We start from the raw sequence: 10,512 nt of genomic DNA on the forward strand, positions 1-10,512 counted from the left end.
ATTTGTATAATTCCCTTAGCACTCTTTTAAAACCTCCCAGCTTTAGACCTGAATTCAGACTGTTACTTAAAACTGTGCTTTATGCTGGACAGTATTTATTTATCGCGAGTTGTTCAAATTGCGGTAATCTAATACGGTTTTAATAATAATTAAAAGATGAAACGGTAATACTAACCGTGGGGAATTTTTTCATGATTTATCATCAAACCGGTAATCGTTACATCCCTATACAGTATGTATAGTATGAGTTAGGGCTGCACAATTAATCGAAATTAAATCGCAATTGCGATAAATCGCGATTAGGCAGAAGCTGCGATTGTAATGCGTATCTTTCAGTGAAGAACGGTTCTGTGATCAGCAGTAAATCTCCATCCGAAGGCCAGAGGGCGCTCTCGCGCGGAAACTCCAAATACGCCCCACAGAAGAAACCCAGGAAATCCCTATAGCAGTTGCTGAATAAACAGAAGATTTAACTGCATTGATTAATTCAACGTGACTAATAAACACACGACTACAACAATATGTGGTTTATCTGAGTAGTCTTATTATAATTTTTATTATAATAAAGTATATAATAATGCAATGCTAATCGACGTAGTCTTTATCACTGCGTAGAATACTATGAAATATGTTGCGTGCCTTATTCTGTGTAAGAAGTTATTTCAAAAGGATTTATTTCAAACACTTGACTGACGTTATGAAGTGAGTTTGGAGTAAAATGAGTACAAAAAATATTTATTATTATTATTATTATTACTTGGGATGCAAAATAAATTGGTCAGCATAGTTATCTATTAATAATCCTGAAGTATTATAAAAAATGTACAGAATTGTTATGATATTACCAGAGAAGATAATACAAGAATTTGTTTTTATTTCATGTATTTGAGTATAGACTTTTTCTATGCCATGTTTTATGTTTTAAACAAGTTAACAGTAGTCAACCAATGTTTTTTCTTTTAAATAGTTTTTTTTAAAAGAGCAGTGAGTATGGCTGATATACAGTAAATATTACAATTTAATGATGGCAAATAAAATGTACACAAAATTATAGCTGTTTTTTTTTAATGCAGTATCTGTCAAAATCTATAAAATGATTTCAAATAAAAATTTTGAATTTTACAATTTTGTTTGGTAATTTTTTTGGCATTCCCACCATTTCGTCAAAAGTAGTTAATTTGCCTTTATCGGTAGACTTCCTAACGTTTGCTGTTGATTTGCACCAACGTTAATACTATATTATATATTTATGAATTTTGTTTATTACTAATTAACCTTTTTTACACTTTAACATTACTGTTATGATATTGGTATGTTTAGGTCAAAATAGCAGATAATAACATTTTACCATGATTCAGTGCTTTTTCTATGGCAGGTTTCAAAAGGACTAAACAGTTTTTTGTATTTTGTACTATAAACATTTTAAAGTGTTTTGATGCTTTATTTCACTTTAAGTATGCACTTTCACTCAGTGTTAATGATCTTTTTGTTCAAAACAGTTGGATCAAATGGTATAGATTTATAATACTGGCCATTGTTCACATGTTGGATATCAGTTGTCGGCTATAGTAGATACAATTATTGGTACAATCGGTTCTAATTATTACACACTACTTCTAAAATTGAGGTTATGAAACTACAATGATTTGAAGTGATCTTGACATTAATAAATATTCTCTGCTCTTGTATTATATACTTCTCACATAGAAACAGAGTAAGTTTTGGTTGACCAAAGGCCTGGAGGTTTGGAGCAGTTCTCTGAGGGCTTGCTAAGGATGCTTGCGCTGACTGAAAAGTGACGCCAAAGGGTTTTTAGGCCTTTGTGGAGTCTAATTATTGTTCTCTAGAGCTGATTTTTAACTACACTACCACTTTATGATATATGGAGGACAGGCAGCCTAGAATTTGTTTTCAGCAAGGGAGCAAATCTCCCCTGTGGAAACTGTGGGATGTCTGTAGACTCTTGAGCACACAATCTCATGTTAAAACAGGCATTCTGGTCTCTAACAGTAAGTGTGTGAAACCCACGAGTGATTTCAACTGATGATGTCACTTCCTGCTAACCTTTTGCTTAACTGCAGTCTCATTGTCATCGATAAATGCGCCTTAACTCTCGTTCCCCACTTGAAACACATGTGATATCGCCACTGTAATCTGTTCTGCTCATCAGCAACAGAATGGATTGATCCAATCAAAGCAGTTCATCGGTGATGTCACACGATCGATCGCTGTTTTCACCCGCTGAGTCTCATCTCGGCTCGCCCTGTCTTTGGACTGCCTTTTCTGTCTGTCTGTCATCTACTTCATGCTCACTGCTTTATGTCGTCTGTCTTCCTCTAAATCCCTCTTTCTTCTTCAGACCACTCTGACCTCTCATCTTCCCGCAGCCGATCCATTTGTATTTATTATTTTAGCTTAGGATGGACGTCTCATTGAAATATGGTGTCTGCAGGTCTTTCATGTTGCCCCGGCCCGTGTTTTATCTAAGTAATGTGCGTCGTGTCTTTTGCTTTCTCTGCTTTTCTTTCATGTTGCATTAGACTGAACAAGGACAGCCAATGAAAAAACACATCCAGATTCCTGCATGCTTACATTTCTCTTTTAACATGCACTAATTCAGACATGGTTTTAATAGAAAATGTAACAAGAAGGAAACGTTTACCAATATTAATAGATGTTATTATACATCTATATATTTTTTTTTTCATGTTTTAAAAAACAAATCAACACTAAATGACCCGATGACATTTAGCCTATTAAAAATAATATAATTTTTTATTTTGGGTCCATCAAATTTTGAATTACAAAGTTGTACAAATGTTTGTACAAAGTTGTGAGTGTGCGATTTTGCCCAGTGTGAAAGATATTTTTGTTTAAAAAAGTAGATTTTATAGATTTTATATTGGCTGTTTTCATTTTGACTAACAGTAATCAGCCATTATTATAATAATTATTGGCTATTGATCAAAATTAATTTTTGGTCAGTGTTTTCATTTTGGCTATTAATAATTGGCCATTATTATAATAATTATTGGCTATTGATCAAAATTAATTTTTGGTCAGTGTTTTCATTTTGGCTATTAATAATTGGCCATTATTATAATAATTATTGGCTATTGATCAAAATTAATTTTTGGTGCAAAATTATTTTTTGCTCATTTTCATTTTGGCTGTCAATAATTGGCCATTATTATAATAATTATCAGTTATCGATCAAAATAGATTTTTGGTGCAAAATTACATTTTTGGTCATTTTTTTCATTTTGGCTATCAGTAATGCACCAAAAATGAATTTTGATCAATAGATGCTAACTACTATAATAATGGTTTTATTATAGTAGTTGGCATCTATTGATCAAAATTAATTTTATTTTTTTATTTTTTTATTTTATGTCATATACAGTATGCCTGTTTTTGGATAATCCAGTGAATTTTCTTTAGGCTATATAAAATAAACTGCATTGTCCAAAAATTGGCAGTTATTATAACAATTTTAATAATGGGATACTTTATATGGGATTTAATATGGGATACCATTAACATTATATAAAATAACTCATATTTTAATGTGAGATTTTGGCCAAATCATTTTGAAAAAAACAAACAAACAACAACAACAGCAAAAAGCCTACTTTTGTTTGAATTCTTCCATAGAAGTAGAGTTTACTGTAGGCTATGATCAGGAAACAATAAATCCTGAAATGATCTGCTTCCGATATCGGCCTAGATATGATACCGATAATAGTCTGAAAGAACTTCAGTAATGATTGATACTGATAATGATGCATCTCTAATAAAACAACTACTGTAAGAGACCGAATGTAGACACAAAGTATATCGCATTCCACCTCTTTTCTTTCTCTCCTTCTTAAGAAGGATCTGGCACAGTTTCTTCCCACTGTCCGCAGACCCATGTGATCCGGAGCGGAGGGGAAGCTGTCAGCATGTCTGATGCCTGTCAGAGACAGAGGCCGAGCGATGGATGCTCTCCTCTCATCCATCTGGCCTGCTGTATGTATATAGGTCAAAGACAATGGAGCGTAGAGAGAGAGAACTCGGCCACTGATAAAGTGCGGCAGAAAATTAAATGTTAGCGTATTGTGGTATCATAGAAAATGACAAATGGCATGTGGTATTGGTCTTAAGCCGATAGCGACGCCTGCTTCCCAGCCACATTAATTCCAGCAGGCAGGTCCAGAATGCGGCTGGTGTTCTGCTCGGTGTGACCTGCGCTGGAGGTTCTGTAATAGACCGAGCGACTGCAGAGGAAAGCCAGTGGAGTTAGAAGATAAAGCAGCAAACTTTAAGAGGAGAGAGCAGATAAAATTCCTATTTATTTACATTTAAATAACTGTTTCTTTCAGCACCACTCTTGGGCTTTAGAGTTTAATCTGCACGTTTTTCTTCTTTTTTCCCCCTCACTTGTTGTATTTATTTTCAAGAATACATGACACTTAGTAAGGAATGATGTTAGTCTGGTGAAGCTGGGGGTAGCTGGTGCTCATTGCAGGTAATTCTGGCCAAGAACCGCCACTTAGACAGGAGGCAGCCGTCTGACCGACATGTACAGAGTCTAGCCGTGGTATGACTGTACATACAGTTTGACGGTAAAAATATGTCAGTGGGAAGTAGGGCTGGGCGATATAGCTAAAAAATGTATCAACGATATAATGTTTCATATCATTCGGTATCGATAATTATTGACATTTTTTATAACCCTTTTTAAAACAGAGCAATAGAATTTTTTAAAAATTTAACCACTGTATTTTTAATTTACCCAATTTATGAATACAACAAATATTTTTTGTTTTAACAGTCAAACACAAAATAAAATGTAAACAAATATCTCCTCTTTCTTCTTATGTTTTATATGTAGATTAAATAAGTCTTAAAGAACTTTTGTCTTGTCTCCCGAGGCCACAGGAGAATGCAATGAGCAAAATAATGCGTGTATGAATGGATGGTGGATGAATGTCTCCAGGGTTTCTACCTGTGGTTAAACTCAGCATGTGAGCACAGTGTAGTGAGTCAGTCTGAGCCTTTATGTCTTGTTCATGAATCTGGTCAGACTTCAGGTGAAGGTGTTCCCCTTGCTTACACCCTGCTTTCTTTGAGACACCTGAAAAGCATCTTAATGGCCATTCGATGACTGAATTCTGATCAACTTAACGTCGTCACCCATGGAGTAATGTAGAAAAGTCATAAGTTAACATAAGAACAATGAAACAAAAGAGAAACCTGATGAATTCATGACAGCACGTGCGAGTGGTACTTCTGGTGTTAAATGTCTTTCAAGATCACATATGGTAAAGTGGTCCCATGTCAGCATTAATTTAGGTATTCTTGGTCTGAATGACTCAAAGGAAATGCAGCAAGAGGTCAGTATAACTTGAACATTAATGTAGAGGTATGCATCAATAAACAAGCCATATAATGACAATAATAATAATATTCAATCATAATCATTATGTAGGTATATATAATAATCACACTGTTCATTCAGGAATCTTCCAAAGCAAGTCACTTATGTAGGTCTAAGGTTTCTAAGAAGTGACTTAGAACATGATTTAGAATTCTTCTAGAATGGAAATCCTGAATTCCTTGTAACAGATGTGTGTGTGTGTGGTGTGTGTGTGTGTGTGTGTGTGTGTGTGTATCTGATATGCAGGCTAAGTCACAGTTGATGGTTTGGTAGAATTGTACATTTTATGATTGATTGATAGAAATGAAGTGCAGGCACTTCACATTTGATAATTTTGATAATGTTTTTCTGTTATTAGTGATGTGTTGGGAAGCCAGGGGCCCTCTGGCTTGTCAACCACACCAATAACAATCAGAAAGATTAAATATTTTAAATTGTAAGGACTCGTCTGCCTCTGTGTTTAGAAGTTACACCATCGATCTGTGACTAGTCATGCAAATGTGTGTTATAGGAGAAGGATGGGTGAGGGGAAGGAAGGGGATGAGGAGGAACCAATGCATATGTGAGAGATGTTTTCCCGCATTTTCTCTCAGTGAGATGCGGAAACAGATGTCTGTATGTTAATGCACTGTGTGTGTATTGTCTGTCTCAGAAGATCAAAGTATCTGAGTTTCTTTTATCCTTACATGCGCATTAAATTGTTTATTCAGTGCAATGAAGTAACAACTGTCTATTAAAAACGTGCATAACATCTAAATTAACATATATAAATCAAATATAATTTCGTAAATTGCATAAACTATTATGAACAAAACAGCATCAGGTATTTATGCATTGCTTAATACAAAGAGTCGAAGCGCCAGTCACACAGATTGCATTTAAAAACATAAGAGACACAGTGAAATGGAAGAAACCTTCACAAATTCGCAACGTGTTTTCTAAAAGTTTAAACTTTTTTTAACTTTGCATGGCTTTCTATACATCTCTTGTGTGAGATGCAAGTGCAGCAGTCATATTTGTCCGTCTAAAAAATGCGCTGAATATGCGTTCTGTGTGAATGGCCTGGTTTCGGTTGTAACCTAATTAAGATCTTCTTCTCATTGAGCTACTATATTTCTCTAATATTTTTAATGCATAACGCAGCAGCGGCACATCTCATGGGCTAGACTAACAAAATATTAAAATGCAACAACGTCACTTACATCATCATCACCGCATCTCGTGCTCCACTGGTGACGCTCCCTGTTAATGCATAACGCAGCAGCGGCACATCTCATGGGCTAGACTAACAAAATATTAAAATGCAACAACGTCACTTACATCATGCGCCACTGATAAGGCTCCCGGATGCACACATAACATTCGATTGCACCGTTTTTGCATTCAAATGCATTTTTTGTTATTTTAAATTCGACTAATATTCATTCTTTATTCGCAATCTCCTCATCACAGGCAGGCACACCACTCATTTCAGCATGTGTTCGTGGGCTGTCTGCATGACTCATAGCACGTGCCTATATCGTGCGCTAAATCAAATTTTTTTTCTGTCGTTATCGATGAAGGTGTACAGTCGATAAATACCGATACCGTTTTATCGCCCAGGCCTAGGGAAGTGATTCTGCTATACTGTATCTGTGGTGAGACTTTAAAACTCTCAAACCAAGCAGAAAACTGTATTCTGCTCTGCAAACTGTCGCAGATGGGGGATTTTAGTGTAGACCGCATTGATCAGAGCCGGGAGTGGTTTAGTTTTGTAACTGGAGGTTGTTGAAGGTTCCCACATGCATGTATATCGCTTAGTTTTTTGCCTGGAATGTCGTATTCAATCACATTCATAAAACTTTACATGTTTGTATCTGTTTTTTTTTGTGTTATGTAATGTTATATAATATATATACAGTGGGTACGGAAAGTATTCAGACCCCCTTAAATTTTTCACTCTTTGTTATATTGCAGCCATTTGCTAAAATCATTTAAGTTAAATTTTTTTCCTCATTAATGTACACACAGCACCCCATATTGATATTATATTATATTATATTATATTATATTTATTATATTCATATGATATTATTTAATAAAATATAATATCATGTCTGCCATAGTTTTTTAAACTATATTTCACAACTACCTTTATATATATGTGTGTATAGATAGATAGATAGATAGATAGATAGATAGATTATTGTAATAATTAACTTAAAACATGAAATAAACAAACTATAAAAAGTTGAATTTAGAGTAAATATAACTAGGCCTATATTGTAAATTTTTTCACACACTGCTAACTGCCTTAAACATACGTTTTCAAATATGTAAGATTCATTGGCATGAACTTTAGAAATTTTAGCAAATCCAGTGATGAGTTTCTCATCAGAAGCACTTATTGTACATAACCTGTGCATCATTGTGCAAAGACAGCCAATCAGATTGGAGCTTGCTGTTTTTCGAGAAAGCTCTTTTCAGTTTTCGGTACTATATCCATCAAATGGTCGGTTAATGGTTTGTAGGTGCATCGTCTGTAGGGGAAAATTAGCTGTGCTATTATCTCACTTCATGAAAAAGGTTTGATGATAATGGAAACATCTCTGTAGTTCACTGCAGGAGAGCAGCACAAGTGCGTGTCAGCTGGTACGCTGGGTTTGGTGAAGGTTCCTGGCGTCTCAGAAATCAGCACAGTAAAAGCAGCAGGTTTATCAATTTGAGCTGGCCAACTGCACAGCTAAATGTATGTGAAAGTTAACAAATCCCTGAGGTAAATTGAGCCAGATTTCAGCTGTCTGTGTGAGACTACTGAGGTGCGACATGCTGGATTGAACCTAATGCCTGAGGCTAGTGCAATCAAACCGACAGTTGAAGACTCTCCAGTTCCCAGCTGGGGAGAATCTCAACCACACGGCAAATGACTCACCTCAGAGCTGGGGGAGGAAGACGCGGTGACATTGTTTTTATCGACTATTAAAGCTCTCTGCCAGTGATATCATTTATAGGCTATATTCTTGCTTGCTAGAATGAAGGCCATGGCAGCATCCCAGTTCACATGCTATCAGTAGTATGTAGTATGCGGGATTAGTACATACCAAATCATAGTTTAGTATGCCAGAGGTGACTGGAAGCTGCATATGTGTTTTTTTCTTCTAATATTGCAAAGTATTGAAAATATTGACAGTTACAGAAATGTAAATGTTTGTCACGTTGTCTTTCTTTTTGCTTTAGTAGAAAAATGCTTTAGTAGTTATCCATTTTAAGTTACTGTATCGATCCTAATGCTTTCATGTAAATGCAACAGAAAAAAAAGTCAGTTTAAACCAGCCTAAAGTAGTTAGTCTCCCAGGCTGGCCAAACTGGTTATTTTGACCTATTTTGTTAGTTTTAGACGGTTTTAGGGCAATTTTTTGCCGGATCAGGGGAGAAAATCAGCTGTGTGACTAGACTTGTGCCGGTATTCGGTAATGCGATATATCACGGTAATGAATATGCACGATATTGTTATCGTGGGCACTTCTAAATACCGTGAATAATTATATATAACAAATTATTCAGAATTTTGAATGCATTTTAAGAATACTTTTCCCATAAACTGGTCAAAATGCACAACACTGCTGTATGCTGCGTGAAAGACTGCGTGAAAGGCGTGCGCACTCTGATGTAAACAAGCGCGGACCAGAAGCACATGGCGGAACATGTGAGAGACGCTCTGGATGAAAGCGCACTTTCACTCTGACAGCAGAAAAAGTTATTAAACCTGTTATACTGTATTATTTAAACTGACTTTTTTCACCAGCCATATCAATTTTTTGATTATTCTACTGAATTTTACTATGAATTAATGAAGTGTATCATTTGAAATCATAGAAGTATGCTAATTGAGATGCAATTTACTTTTTAGTGCCCTGTTTACTTCATATGTTGTAGTTGGATTTTATAACAAGGATTAACTAGATTAGTCTAAGATGATTTTTCAGCATTGTGCGTCATCAGATTATGCATTCATCAAGTGGGAGATGAGTGTTTTCCAACCAGGGGTACGTGGTTCCAGATGATACTTGAAAAGATTTCGATTTTGCTTTGCTAAACCTATAGAAAAAAGTTTAAAAAAAAATCACAATTACTTGTTTTGTAGAGAATGTCTTCACATTCGGTTCTTTTAAAGGAATCTAGTATAATGTGAGGAGCAAATGGTTTGGTGTGGATGAAGAGGTTCTAGAGCCTTCCTTACTGGGCTGCAGGGGCACATATGACAAAAAATGGTTGGGAAGCACTTAGGGCTGGGCGATATAGCTAAAAAATGTATCAACGATATATCAACGATATAATGTTTCATATAGTTTGGTTATAATTTTTTATAACCTTTTTTAAAACAAAGAGCAATAGAAAAACATGTTTAAATTTAATCACTGTATTTTTAAATTAACCCAATTTATTGAGACAAACAACAAATATTTTTTGTTTTAACAGTCAAACACACAATAAAAATTAAACAAATATCTGATTTCTAATGTTTTGTATGCAGATTAAATAGGTCTTAAGGAAGGCGCAATGAGCAAAATAATGCAGCACATTTAAATTGTCAACGCAAGGAAATAACTTTTATAAAAAAACGTGCACTACGTCTAAATTAACTATATCAAATATAATTTCGTAAATTGCATAAACAATTATGAACAAAACAGCATCATGTATTTATGCATTGCTTAATACAAAGATCTGAATTGCCCATCACGCAGATTGCATTTAAAAACATAAGAGACGCAGTGAAAAGGAATAAACCTCCACAAATTCACAACGTGTTTTCTATAAGTTTAAACTGCTTTAACTTTGCAGGGCTTCATCTCTTGTGTTTTGTGCTCTTGTGCTTCATCTCTTGAGACGCGAGTGAAACAGTCATATTTGTCCGTCTAAAAATGCGCTGAATATGCATCTGTGTGAATGGCTTGGTTTAGCCCACGAGACCGGTTTTCACCTAATCAAGATCTTCTCCGCATTGAGCTTCTATATTTCTCTAATATTTTGAATGCATAACACCGCAGCGGCGCGTCTCGTGGGCTAGACTAACAAAACATTAAAATGCAACAACGTCACATACATCA

The 10,512-nt window shown here is 35.3% G+C and overlaps 1 protein-coding gene across 1 annotated transcript in view; it reads left to right on the top strand.

The window, feature by feature from the left end:
* Positions 1-10,512, top strand: part of LOC107729224 (neuronal PAS domain-containing protein 3-like) — a 163,245-nt gene that overhangs the window by 20,787 nt on the left and 131,946 nt on the right. The gene's annotated exons all lie outside the window — the stretch shown is intronic.

This window comes from Sinocyclocheilus rhinocerous, unplaced genomic scaffold (genome assembly GCF_001515625.1).
Source record: "Sinocyclocheilus rhinocerous isolate Xijiao unplaced genomic scaffold, SAMN03320098_v1.1 scaffold1268, whole genome shotgun sequence".
In the NCBI taxonomy this organism is placed as follows: Eukaryota; Metazoa; Chordata; class Actinopteri; order Cypriniformes; family Cyprinidae; genus Sinocyclocheilus; species Sinocyclocheilus rhinocerous.